The 15,117-nt window shown below is 38.7% G+C and overlaps 1 protein-coding gene across 2 annotated transcripts in view; it reads left to right on the plus strand.

Moving 5' to 3' along the window:
• ntrk3b (neurotrophic tyrosine kinase, receptor, type 3b) overlaps window positions 1–15,117 on the plus strand; it is a 279,414-nt gene that overhangs the window by 104,106 nt on the left and 160,191 nt on the right. The gene's annotated exons all lie outside the window — the stretch shown is intronic.

Below are 15,117 nucleotides of genomic sequence, written 5' to 3' on the forward strand. Positions count from 1 at the left end.
GAAGGCAGCTGGAGAAAGTTCCCCAAAACAAGTCTCCTGGACAAGACCAAGACCTTTCTCTTCACACTGAGTCTGAAGCTTGAAAGGATACCGGTGCTATGGAAGACCTTTTGCATTGTGCCAGTGCCATTTCTGCATTTCTGTAGCGAGACGGCGTTAAGAGCTTTGGAAGGATAGTGTTTTTGTTTTGTTTTTGTTTTTTAATTTCTCCAGTGCCTTTAATTCAATCCAGCCCTTTCTGATGAGTGAGAAGCTGCTCAGGATGGGTGTCAGCTCCAGCATTGTCTCCTGGATTACTGACTATCCTGTCACGCTGGCCTGAATACGTGTGACTGGGGACCATCCTGTCTGATACTGTGGTCAGTAATGTAGGAGCCCCTAATGGTACAGTCCTGTCTTTGTTTCTGTTCATTCTGTACACATCTTATTTCCAATACAGCTCCAGTTCCTACCATCTACAGAAGTTCTCTGATGACTCTGCAGTGGTTAGGTGTATCAGAGATGGACAGGAGCTGGAGTACATGACACTGAGTGCATATTTCGTGGAGTAGTCCAAGGGACTGGTGATTGGCTTCAGGAGAAATAGAACACCAGTGGAGCCCACCACCATCCAGGGCCATGACATGGAAATAGTGGACTACATGTACCTTGGCTTTTATGTGAACAACAGGCTGAACTGGAGGGACAACTGTGATGCTGTGAACAAGAAGAGCACGAGGAGACTCTACTACCTGGGAAAGTTCAGGTCTTTCAATGTGTTCAGCAAGTTACTGGAGATCTTTTGTGGTGTCCAGCTCCCTGTACTTCGCTGTGGTCTGCGGGGGGAGCAACACCAGTAAAAGGGGCATTGGTCACATGATCAGCTGTGAGCTGGAGGTATTTGTCACAGTGAGGGACAGGAGGACACTGGACAAACTGCTGTCTGTCATGAACACTCCTGCTCACTCACTGCACCAGACTATAGAGGGACAGACGAGCTCATTCTCCAACAGGCTCCTACAGCTCCGCTCAAACAGTGAGAGATACAGAACTACATTCATACCATACTCCATACAACTGTACAACAACTCACCCTTATTTAACAGATAAGACTCCCTACACTCCCTCTTGTGTACAGCTGAGATTTTTCAAAGTTTAGTCTAAGTTTAAGTGGATACTCTTTCATGTTTTTTATTTGTTTACAAAATTTCAAAATGCAAAAAATGGCGCACTGTTTACACGGAAGGAATATGTTTATTTGGGTTTTTTGTTGTTTTTAGATGTTAATTTAACAAAATCAAAACTGAAATATTGCATTTATCAAATTAGAACTATTGAGTGAGTTCAGTCTGCTTTTCCAAAATTGTCTGTAACAAATTGCGTGTTAACATATAAGCTAGTGATATTTTGCCATGACATCGTGCTGGGGGTGTTCAACATGTATGTGTTGCTGATTAATTGACATTTGGGTATCGGTGATCTTTAACATTGTTTTTCAAAATACTTTCGGTATCAATCATCACACTTCCAAATGTATTGCTGCAGGCCTACTGAAAGAAACAATAGACATCATATCAAAATGAATGAAATGGGAGATTTTACTGTTAATATAAATTTTCATATCATTGCTACAAGGTTAAGGTAACATGATTGTACAGGGAAATGTGTGCTTTGCATTTGACCTGTTTTTCAATGCTGTCAGGGTAACCTGTCTTAGTCAGGGGGCAGTGCAGTGCCTTGGGGCCCTTCTCCTGATCTGGTGTGAGGTTCAAGGACAAGAGGACGTAGCAGCAGGATTAGCCTGTAGTGCATGTTAAGATGATGGGGGAACCAGACCACCAGAAGGAAACCACAGGGAGAATGGGGGTTCTCTAGTCTGGAGATCAAACCTAGGACCTTTTTGTTGTGAGCAGATAGTAATCTGCTTTTTCTTTTTACTTTAAAGTGTACAGGTTTTTGTGTTCTTTCTAAGATAGCTAGTTTAATTAAAGGGCCCCCATACCGTTATTTTCTCTCATCTGTTATAATTCCTCTTCACAAACATGTCTGAAGTTGTGTTTTGTTTCATTCACATGTGTAAAACACAAATGCTTATTTAGTTTTTCTTTCGAACAGTAAACACTCTGTTCTACCTTGTGATGTCATGTGGTAACACAGACAGTGCTCCACTGTGTTTTAAAACTCCATACACCTTCACTACAATCATTTGGATAATTTTAGCCCTGAAATCTCCGATTTCTAGTAAACAAAAGGTAAAAGGTTGCTGTTAACTTGAAAACTATTGCTTCATGACATCACAACGTGGAACAAAGCATTTCGAGATTTGGAGCTGTAGACAGACTAATAATAAAGGGTCACTCAAACATGTGTGAATGAAACAAACTCCAGATATGTTTTTGAAGAGGTGACAACATTCTAACATGGCTTAATGCTCACATTAAAAGCTCAATTTTGTTTTATATAGGACCTTTAAGGGTGTATATTAAGAAAAATATTTGAGATTTTCACAATTTTAAAGATTTTAATGCTGTATCCTGATTTAAACCCATACCACAAATGCCTGTGTTGTGATCAGAATAATTAAATATGGTCATGAGTATCTTTATAAAGAATATCCCTGTCATCTTTTCTGAAATGCCTAATTAGCTTCAACACGCTCCAAACACAGTTTTTCACCAACTTTTTTTCTCCTTGTCCTGAGATCTGAGATTCAAATTCAAATTAGATATTTTTTGTCATAAAAATGCAAAATAGCCATTGTTGTGTAATTTACAAACAATTATACTTGGTTTCTTCATCTTACACTGTCCCCAAACTTTCATAATTGGGTTTGTAGATGTGAGGGCCAGTTGGGGTGACATATTTGCAGCAGGCCTCCTTATTGTGCTATTTTCAGAGGTAGAATCAGAGCAGGTCTAAGGAGAGAGCCACAATGTTGTCTTGTCTTGGCCAGTGTCTCTAAAAAGGGGGTGAAAAGTAACTGAATACTCGAGTTACTGTAAGTACTTTTTTGGGTAATTGTGCTTTTTTGAGTAGAGTTCTAAACCGATACTTGTACATGTATAATTCTAGCAAATTTTTATTAGTTGCCCCAACTGACTGTCCCAATCTGCGGCTGTTTCACTGCTGCCTCTGCTCCCTTCGACAAACACACAAAGCTGCACTGCCTATAATGATTAACCGGAGCTCAGAGAAGATGCAGACAACACAGTCATATGCAACAACACAATTCAGTTTTACACTGATTGGACAAATTTTGTATGAAAACATTATCTAAAATGCTTCTGAAAGTACTAGTACTTTAAATAGTGTATTTCACTATTGTATTTTTTGCTTTAATTTAAAGGCACAGTACTTTGTAACATGAAAAACTGGTTCATTTAAATCAGGGGTCTCAGACTCGCGGCCCGGGGGCCAACTGCGGCCCTCGGAAGGATTTTTTGCGGCCCTCCACTTAATTCCAAAGAATAATGTCAGTGATTAAGAAAGTGTGTTGCATGTTGTTCTTTCTCTCTCTTTTTTTCCGTGCAACCGCTATTTATCGAATACTCAATGCGGCCCAGCCTCACTCACACTTTATCTAATGTGGCTCCCAGGTAATTTGAGTTTGAGACCCCTGATTTAAATGGTTTGCAGTGGTCCAAAATTATTTGTCACATTTATTCTGAACATCCTACCTTCAGGGACCCAAGAGTGGATTTTTTCCCATCACTCTATGTTATCAGTAACTAGCATTCTAACAGTGCACTTTCTAATTATCGGACAGTAAAACTTTATTACTAGATGCAGACATGATCTTATTTTGGCTTCCTGCTGCTTATATAGTATATATTTTCTGGGCTGAAATACATGGACCTTTAAGGACAAATTTGACAGCAGGACTTGTTTTTGAGTACAGTGGGCCTCATTCATGAATATTTTCTTACATTTTTTCATAACTTCCATTTTAAGAAAATGCTGAGAACTCCACACCAAATTCACAAAATGTTCTTAAGCTCACAAATTCCTTCTTAACTTACAGCTACGAACCAACACCCAGCTATGAACACCTCCACACTCATTTACATTTTATTTACATAGAAAATGAATATGTATTTGGTTAGAAATGCCCTCTGAGCTTCCATATATGGCCAATATGGGTTTGGCATTATGACACGTGAAAGTACGAGCGAGAGAGTGACCAAGGAAGTGAAGTGGGTTGCATCTACAAACTATGGCTGTTTTATAGCTTCAGCAGCGATTTCAAATGTCCAAACTCACATGAACACACTCAGTGAGGGATTATATAAGTCATAAAATTTAAATAAACAGGCACATTCATGGTATTTATCCCTCTTTCCACGATTACGGACCCGCTGTAAATATTGAGGTAGTGGGGTTTTAGGTAGGGGTGCATAGGATTGCGCTCTGGTCATGGGGGGTCAGGGGGTGATGGGGGTGTTGAGTCCAGCGCGGTGACCAGGCACAGGGCTGTGACAGTGGCCCATATGGAGGCACTGGAGCTGGGACAGACTGAGCTTCACTGCAGCCTGTATAAAATCTATTAGACCCAATAGTCACATGCTCTATAAAACCCCTAACAAATGTTATTAGATCACACAGTAATATGTTTAAAGGAAATAATTTAAGAAAATATCTAACTTACAAACATGGAGGAATTAGAATTTTTTGTTGAATTATCTGATTTTTTTTTTTTATTTATCTTACGAGTACTCGTAGGATTTGCTCTTACAGAAGAACATTTTCATTTAAGAAAAGGTTTTGTAAATGCCAAAAATATTAATAAGAAGGCCTTAAGTACAAATCTGTCGATAAGAACTTTTCATGAATGAGCCCCATTTGTAGCCATGTAACTGCATTTTTACTTGAGTACAAAATTTTGGTACTCTTTGAGAGATATATAGTGTATAGCATGTTAGCCCATTGCCTTTGGGGACAGGAGGATTGTCTAACATTAGGCTTGTTCTTATGTGTAGGACGTGCTTCACACCAGACCCCATACTAGTGTCAGCTCCCGTGGGCTCTCTGGCTCCAGCAGATGGGACTCTCAATCCTTCTTTGTGCCTGTTACTGGATTGTGAATTCACAGTTGCTGTTAAAATGTCAAATTTTTATACTTTTGTTGTTCTACCAGCTGGCTCATTGTCCCTTTTCAGAAAGCACTTGGGAGCTGGGAGATTTTATCGTTTTGCTTCTTGCAGGTTCAAGAGTCTAGTAGTACAAGACTGTAAGCCACTGCAGAGTACATTCACTGAATGTAATGCCAAAGAACACTAGAAATTCTTTGGAAAATTTCAGCGAATTGTTAAAGAAAAAAAAAAAAAACTCAAAATGGTTCCATCTGAAATGTATGTCAAAAACACAAAGCATTCATAATAAAAATCCAGCAAAGCAAGATTTTTATTTCTTTATTTTTATTTTTTATGTTCTAATGATACAAGTTATACATTCTACGGCAGAGTTCATGTTTAGAAAGAGCAAAGGAAGGAAGATCAGCAAATGTTTGAGTCAGTGCTGTGTTGAAATGTAATTATCACCTCTGGATGAAAAATGTGTTATCACCACATGAGGATCACACAGTCTGAGCAGGTGATTCCTAGAGTTATTCTTGAAGACTATAATGAGGCCAACGAGGAAGAACTATGAAACCAGGACCAATCTATAGCTGTCATGGAGCTTGACAGTGACCTCACACTTTCAGAAAAATAAATTAAATTTGAAAGCTTGCTAGAGGCTAATCAGCTCTAATGTCCACAAGAATTATAATTGTTTTTAAAATCTGTTTCTGAAACCACTTATAAAACAATTCCACAAAATTTGAAATGTGTTCCTTGGACTGAAAACAATCACGTTATGGATATTAGTTATCACATAGCTGGTTAGCCTCTGTCGTGCCTTTAAACTCCTAATATTAGATTTTTGTTGAGCTCCATTGGAAGGAAAAAAAAAAAAAGATTAAGATTAAGGGTAAAAGCAGGGGTGAAACTTGACTGAAGTGCCTAGGATTGATTCATGTAGAATTTACTGTACTAGACCAAGGCTATGTCCACACGACAAAGTTCCTAGACTTTTTTTTTTTTAAGGGGGGGTGTTGAAAAAAAAATTGCATCCACACATGTGTTGAATCAATAAATATTCACGTCCAGACGACAATGAAGCACAATGTTACAATGATAATAATATTTAATAATTCATATCTCATCACAGTTTTAATTCTACTTTAAGGTAATTTAGCCTATTTTAGAAATATCCCAGAAATATAGGCATTTTGTTTTGCAAGTTAAACATAAATTTTCATTTTTAACCATAAGATTTGGATGAGAATTATTAGAATAACTTCCAACAGTTTAATTACTTGTTTGTAATCTTTGTTATTGATGCGTGTGTGTAATCTGAGTGGTGCGTGTTGTTAGCTTTAATGCTTGCAGTGTATCTTCGTTGCTGGGCGACAGGAGCGGCTTCATAAGCTATACTTGTCCCATTTCAGCAACGCTCTTGTGGTCGGCGGAGGCCCGTTCAAGGGCTGCAAACTTCGCTGCATTGGAGGACCCTGGCGATGGCGGGGTCGCAACATCATTGTTTTCCAAAAGCTGCAGTTTGCTTGTCCGCACAACAACACAATGCCAGAGTTCTCAGATCTCTCCACTCTGGAACCCATTCTCAAAAAACTCTGTTTTTGCCCACTCGAAAGCTCCGTGTGGATGAAAAAACAAAACAAATACAAACATCACCGTTTCGACCAAAAAACGTTGTTGTGTGGTCCTAAAACAAGACTAAACAAGAGCTAATCCAGAATTAAACCATGACTTACTATGAGAGCAAACAATGTAACTGCAAACGAACTAATCCAAATTGCTATTGTAGACATAGGCCTGTCATGATAACACATTTTGAATCATGATATACTGCTACAGAGATACTGTAGTAAACTAATATTGAAAGTACTTTACGCCACTGACACAGTAACAATAATGTAAACTAATCGCAGCGAACCATTTAAATATAGACTGTATTGTATATTCAATATTCAGCAATCAAAAGGCTTGAGCTGCAAAAAAATAAACAGCAGAATGAAGCAATAATTAGCCAAGAAGTAATTTATTCAACCTTCTTCAGCTCAAATCTTATTGTATTACAACAAAAATACCCCAAATCTTCCCACTTTTGCAAACAAACTGTTCACACCATAAATATTGAACTCCAAAATGTATTATCCCAGCTATCTATATATCTATATTTTGAATGATAAATCAGTGTAGTAATTATCGTGACAGGTCTATACAGCTTGAAAACCTCTATTCTTGTGTTTCAGCTTTCTTTAGAGGTAATATTTTGAGGACTTCTTCCCATTCAAATGATATAATATTTTAGAACTGATATTTTTTGGAATGAACGACCCTAGATTTTCATCACTCTGAAACCCACAGATATTCTCTTCTACGCAGGAGCAGGTTCATTATTCCCTGCCACACCGCATCGTCGGCAACTCAACCACCGCGGTAACAAATGCACCTCCCCAACCTAAATCACCAGCATAGCTCAAAGTGCACCATCGGCTGTGATGTGTGCAATCCCATTTCTTCTTAAGCAACCATTTTGGATGCGTACAAATGGTGTCTTTGTTGTTGTACATGAAAAGCAGGACTGGGGTGATGCCTGGAGTTGGCTATAGAATGCCAATGAGCGCCCGGCTGTCTGTCTATTCCACTGGCCGAGCTGGTACCAGTTAGAATGACAGGGTGGTATGGACATGGGCTGTTGTGGTGTGTATGGAGCAGAGCATGTGCACTGCAAAAAGCAAGATCTAGCTAAGTTAAAATGACTTAAATTAAGGACATTTAGTTTATTTGAGTCGATTCAACTTGATGAAGTAAAAATAAGTGTGTCTTAATTCAAGCAACATTAGATTTAGTTTCTTATTTTAAATACAAAGAGTTTGAGTTGCTGTTTTTCTTATCTAATAATAATAATGTATGAGTTTTATATAGCACTTTCCTGGACACTCAAAGACGCTTTACTCTGTGATGGTAAGTTACTGTTGTAGCCACAGCTGCCCTGGGCCAGTTTGATGGAAGCGAGGCTGCCAATCTGCACCATCCGCCCCTCCGACCGCCGTCACCATCACTCACGCACTCACCAATTTCATACTACGTGGGTGAAATGTCTTGCCTAAGGACACAATGACAGTTGTTGCGACTGGTGCCCCACTGTGGCACCTGATTTTCCCAGTTTTTGCGCACTTGAATAAATACTTAATAAATATTTACCAGCGCTATTTTGACTACGCCATATTATTTATTTTTCGTTAAAAAGAACCCACATCAGTCTCCCATCCAAATACTCATGGGATCAGGATTTGACAAGGAGGTATTGCCACAGGTCTAGTGTAGCAAGATGTATTTTCATATTTTAAGTACAAAAAGTCTTGTTCCATTGGTAGATAATTTTACTTGTGAAGTGAAATTGACTCAAAACATTAATTAATCTTTCTTAATTCAAGTAGTCTTAACTTGCTAGAGTTTAGCTTTGCTGTCAGGTGTGGAACTAGGACATGGTTTGCACTATCATGGATAGACTCAGGGACATAGGCTTTCTTTCAGTAGTGGATAAACAAGACTTTGAAGTAGTAACTGACTATGGTTTAGGCTATATTATTAGTATAGGTATGTATGTGACATTACAGCATTCTTATCCATGTAGTTTGAAATTGAGCTATTCTGTGTTTGTCAGAATTTGCTTTTGAGCTGCCAGATTGCAGATTTGTTGACCTGGATTTTGGTAATATCTCATTTCTTCTACATTGCAGAAGGGACTGGAATGAACCATAGAGCATCAAAAATCATCTGACCTAACTTGATGCGGTCCAACCACAGCTGCTAATTTGTGGCAAGTGTCTCTCAAATGCGGAAGACATCTCCTCTTGAGCATTTTCGTTTCTCTTAGAACAAAATATAACCTCTTTTACCCGAGATAAGGAATAGTTTGGTGCTTCGATTGTTGATTGTTGATCCACACTGTCTCTCTTGTATGTTGTTTTTTTTTTTCTCTTTTTTTTTACATGTAAGCTGCCATGTTTGTTTTTGATGTGAACGAATCACGCGTCAGTCCACCAGTCAATTACGCTATCTCAAATCGGGCTGACAGGATAAGGCTGCAGCTCCACTCGTCTTTGTAAAGTTTTGTCAAAGCGTGTGGTTCTGGTAATCATTCGCGGGCCCATCCAGATGAAACAAAAACTGGCAATATGTCAGCATCTTTTCTGTCAGTGTAAATAAGCAAAAGTCAGATTATTTTCGGAAAATTGTGCCTTTATTAAACTCCAAAAATGTTTGTCAGTTGAAAGCCATGAGATTAATATGGCCAGTTTGTAGAACCCGTCCCAATAATGTTGAGGTTTATCATTATATGCATTTAAGTTTGGACCATAGAAGTATAGATCGCTGCCCTCCAACAGAAATGATGACATAATTAAACTGTAGAACGTGACCACAACATATTACCTACCAATAAGGTCTAATGGGGGAAATACTACTACAGTGGTCCCTCGTTTATCGTGGGGGTTACCTTCTAAAAATAACCCGCAATAGAAGAAATCTATTATTATATATGATTTAAGACCATGAAACCCCTTGCCATACACTTTTCTCAGTTACAACCCTTTATGCATCCTTCTTAAAACTTATAGCTGCTGTCGTCTTTATGTTACTTTCCTCCTTCTTTATGTAATGAACCGAAGATTAATTTATTCCAAGTCCAACTTTTTGTGCGATGGATCTTCTTTTGCCTTTTAGGTGTGACCACAGGAGCCTTTGTCGGTGCAGAATATTTCATCGTCATTGTGGGTTTTGTCGGGGAGAAAACTTGCAAACATACAGCACTTCAGAGTCACATTGCTAGCCATCGAACAATTATGTAAATTTCGCATGGCCATGAAAAGTGAACCGTGTTATAGTGAGGGACAGCTGTAATACTAATAGTACTAACATTAGTAGAATTCATGGCAGACAAGGCGTTTGCAAGAAATCATTGACTCCTTTCATACACTAGCGCAGTCACACCAGATGCAAGGTGAGAGAAATATCTTGCCCAAGGACACAGTACAACATTTCCATTCTTTTGGTTAGCGGCTCTACCATCAAACTCAACTATTTGTTTCGATATGTTACTTCTAACATTAACGTTCTGTTTCTGTGAGACTATTATTGTTATAGGCTAAATGAACAACTTGTCCAGCCATAACGTGCCAGATTCAGATGGAACACGTTGATGGATTGTTTTGTTTTCTTCGTTTGCAAATTTTGATTCACTTTCTGTTTATCATCCCATCAGACTAAATGAAGCATCCCCACCTGTTATTGCTTTCAACTGCCATATTAAGACGTAATGCAGCGTCAGTGACACCCCCTCCCTCTGCATAGAAGCTCATTCACATTATGTAAATACAGGGAGATCAAACCAGCCCAAATAATTCCGCTCTATGTGAGTGTAGCGCAGTGCGGCCCTGTGCCACGAGGCTGCTACTGCTATGGAGCCTGTTATCTGGCTCACTTTGGGCACTCTTATTAGAATTACATTTAGCTACAAAAGAGGAGCAATTTCAAACAACACAGTGACAGTGACCTGTAATGAATAGGCAATTAATGAACGCTTAAGCCTTCAATTAGGCTGTTCACCTTAAAATAACTGTCTGCACACAAGAAACTATGCAGCAGCTTTCTTACAGCCATTAGCCTTTCATTACAATTTTAACAATATGACTTTAGAATATAATTAAAATACCTGATTTATACCCTTATGTTGTGTGATAACTATTATTTTGTATACTTGTTTTCATTCAGTTGCAATTAACATAAATTTTAAACACTGCCTGATAATTTAGCTCTTTTAAATGTCCTTTATTACACAAAATTTACTCTTGTGAGTTGTAAGCCGGGTTATAATATTCTTACCTCATTAAAAACATACCTAGTTATGTTTTGTTTCGTTCACACATGTTTAAGTAATCCTTTTATTATCAGTTATTATCTCCAAAGCTCAAAATGCTCCACCTTGTGATGACATGAAGCAGTAGTTGTCAACTTAACAGCTACATTCACCTTTTGTTCAGTAGAGATTGACAATTTCATGGATGAAATGATCAGCATGATTCTACTGAAGGTGTATGGAGTTTAAAACACACTGGAGCACTTCCTGTATTAGAATTAGAATAGAATATTTTTAATTGTCATTATAACAGATACAATGGAATTAAGTACAGTCGCTATGGACATAAACCACATGAGATCACGAGGTGGAACAGAGTGTTTTTTCTGTTTAAGATAGTGTTAAATATTTGTGAATGAAACAAAATGCAATTCCAGGTATGTTTGTGATGAGGAAACAACATTATAACATAAATCAGAAAATAAGTGTGTAATAAGTGTAATATGGGCCCTTTAAATATATCATTATGTTCTGCACAATTGACTGGGGAATTTACCCAAGTTTGATCTGACTTTGCAACTAAATTTAGGGCCATATTTGATTTCTAACCATGGAGACCAGTGACAGTTGTGAAGATGGCTGGCAGCTAGCAGCCGAAACATGTCAAGGTGAAAATGTCTCACTAGCAAAGTTGTCTGCCTAAAAGAAATCAAATGTAACCACTGTAAATGAAGACAGTTGAATGTTACCAAAGTAAATCTAGGGCTGTATTTAGAGCTAGAGCACAATAAAACATTGTAATAAAGAGCCCGTATTACACAGTTTCCTGATCTATGTTATAATGTTTCCTCAACAAACACATACCTGGAGTTGTGCATACACATCCTGCATACTGTATTTAGGCTGTGTTACTCTTTGAAACAGAAAACACTCTGTTCCACCATGTGATGTCATATGGTAACACATGAAGTGCTCCAAACTACATATACCTTCACTAGAATCATTTGGGTGATTTCAGCTCAGGAATTGCCAATCTCTACTGAACAAAAGGTAAAAAGGTAGCTGTAAACTGTCCAACTGACTTCACAAGGTGGAACAGAGCATTTTGAGCTTTGAAGATGAAAACAGACTAATAATAGAGGATTAATCAGACGTGTGAATGAAACAAAACACAACACACAAAAAGTATGTTTTTGATGAGGCAGCAACATTCTAATATGGCTAAAAGCTCACAAGAGTCAAAATTACGTAATATAGGACCTTCAACAAGGTTCCACGTGAGTGGGAGAGCAAGGAACTAGATGGATAGATTTGAATATATCTTCCCATTTTTGTAGTTCAAGTTTTAGGTAATGCAGCTTTAACTAGAGCGTTTGTCCACAGTTGATCCAAAGGTTGGCGATTCGAATCCTGCTCTCAACATAAACAGTTGAGTAGTCAAATTTGACTGGTGTGATTCCAGCTCCCACAGATGAATGCTGTTATTGTGTCCTTGGGCAAGACACTTAGCCCATCTCACCCCCAGGGTGTGCATACACTGTTGTGTGAATGAGGGAGTGGTTCCTTGTTGTATAGCGCTTTGAGTGCCTTGAAGGTGGAAAACGCTACATAAAAATGTTACCATTTTACCATAAAACTATTATAACAGAAAAGATTTAACCAAAGCTTTGTGGAAGTATGTCTAAGCATTTCTAGCCCTGAGGTAGTTTGCACCAGAGAATATTGCATTGAAACACTCCACAAAGCTCACAATTATGAAAGCGTGTAGCTTTTTAAATGCAAAATGCCAACTGCTGACTTAAATAAAAGAAATGCTTTTTATTTGTGTCTTACTGCTATATTTGACTATGTCCTGTCTGAACAAGCCCAGCAGGTAGTTCTCCTTTGCTAATAGCATCTCCATAGCATTGCTGGGGTCAGACGAATTAGCGACCTGATGGAAATAGCCCGAAGCTAACCCACCGTTTGCTACGACCATACCTGCCCTTCATTACGTACGCCATGACATGCTATGACAGATATATTTCACACCTGTACCTCCGCTAAACACATAAAACATCCATCCTTATCACTCAGTATACTTTGTCCCTTATCACAATTTTCTTACCAAGTCTAACTGCATCATATTGCTTTGTTTTGCAGGTTGTCGACATAGACGTTTCACACTTCTGGCTGTATCTTAACATCTCCGACAATAGCAATTCTATCAGTGAGATCTCAATAATCCACAGTCTTTTGTGGGGCTGTGAAAAGGGTTGTGTCACATTGAAGCTTCACAATGGGAGAGTGTGCTCGCTCAGCCTGTGGACGACACACACACATACACACACACACACACACACACGTATACAGTCATAATCGGCTTGGGCTCTTTGTCTACGTGCCCTTTAGCCAAGCACCGGAGCTACTGCAATGTGTCACCGCTATACCCGGCCAACCAGGGCAAGCAGGAGCGCGGTGAAGGGCCGGCTAAATGCTAAATCTGGCAGGATGATTTTATGCCAGATTATGGAGCTGGAGTCAGACAGTGATATGGCTCGGTCGTCGAGGAAACTTCTCTCGTCTGGCTCACAAAAGTGGAGAGGAGAATATTCTCAAGTAAAGCTACTAAAGATGTCCCCCAGGCAGTTTGTAAGGCTTTTTACTGTGAGTCCTTCTCTAATCCCACTCGTCTGGAAGCACTGGCTATAGTGCAAAGCTGTATATTGTATAGTGCAAAATGTATTTCACACAGTGTATTAGATTTTGTAGACATTGTGATCTCCAAAAGTATATTAAGAAATGTAGAGGTGCAGTGGTTTTGATGTCTGTGCAGTAAAGATATAATCGGGGAGAGACAGTGAGCAACCGTTTCAGATCTGAACTCACAACTTCGAAGTGAGCAAAATTAATCTGCAAATGCATGTCATACCTTTCCAACTGTGTAAAAAAAAAAAACTTTCACTTGAAATTCACAATCTTTTTCAAAGGATCAAACTGTGTAATGAAATTGGAACATGAAACTGCAAACGCCAAATTCTGCACAAGCACCTAGACAGAGAGCAGCTGTATTTCAGCAGAAAAAGCAGAAATGAAAATAAAAATTAGCCAACTGGACTATGTTTGAAAAGTACAAAAAGTTTCAGTTTCTTTCTGAGAAGCAACCAACTGACTTTTTTGGCCATTTAAAATCTTCAACTCATCTAACTTAGTCCAGTTGACTAATTTTTAGCTTTTTGGTTATTGAACCCACCGGCACTACATAGGCATAACACATTTTGGCAGAAGGAAATTTTACACCTGAGCCCAGTTGAGCAGCTCTCAAAACTCTCTTGCCATATTTGTGCATTTCCAACTAGTTACCTGGGATCCACAATACACACTTCTCCAACATGAAGAGGTTTGGTCACCGGTTACATTTCCTCACGTTCAGATGGGCAGTGGTTAGAGCAGTGGTCCCCCAACCCAAAGGCAGAGTTGGGAAAGTTACTTTTAAAATGTATTCCCTTACAGATTACAGATTACATACCCCAAAATGTAGTTTGTAGCATAATCCATTAAATTAATTAAAGTGAGTAACGTAATCTGAATACTTTGGATTACTTGCTTTGTTGTAGAGAAGCAAAACTAGGATATCTTCACATAAGTCTGCTAAAAGACAATAAAAAAGCCCAGTCTTACTTAACCGTATTAAAAATATTATTGATAGAAGAGAAGGAGACACGGTCTGTTAAATCCTGTTTTAGACCTGGTTTAGTCCTGGTTTAGACCTGGTTTAGACCTGGTTTAGACCTGATTTTAGACCTGGTTTTAGACCTGGTTTAGACCTGATTTTAGACCTGGTTTTAGACCTGATTTTAGACCTGGTTTAGACTTGGTTTAGACCCGGTTTAGACCTGGTTTGGACCTGGCTTTAGACCTGGTTTTAGACCTGGTTTAGGCTTGGTTTAGACTTGGTTTAGACCTGGTTTAGACCTGGTTTGAACCTAGTTTTAGACCTGCTTTAGTCCTGGTTTAGACCTGGTTTTAGACCAAGTTTAGAACTGGTTCAGACCTGGTTTTAGACCTGATTTTAGACCTGGTTTAGACTTGGTTTAGACTTGGTTTAGACCTGGTTTAGACCTGGCTTTAGACCTGGTTTTAGACCTGGTTTTAGACCTGGTTTAGGCTTGGTTTAGACTTGGTTTAAACTTGGTTTAGACCTGGTTTGAACCTGGTTTTAGACCTGCTTTAATC

This window comes from Boleophthalmus pectinirostris, unplaced genomic scaffold, assembly GCF_026225935.1.
Source record: "Boleophthalmus pectinirostris isolate CB_2022bp ecotype Guang Dong unplaced genomic scaffold, ASM2622593v1 HiC_scaffold_19, whole genome shotgun sequence".
Taxonomy (NCBI): Eukaryota; Metazoa; Chordata; class Actinopteri; order Gobiiformes; family Gobiidae; genus Boleophthalmus; species Boleophthalmus pectinirostris.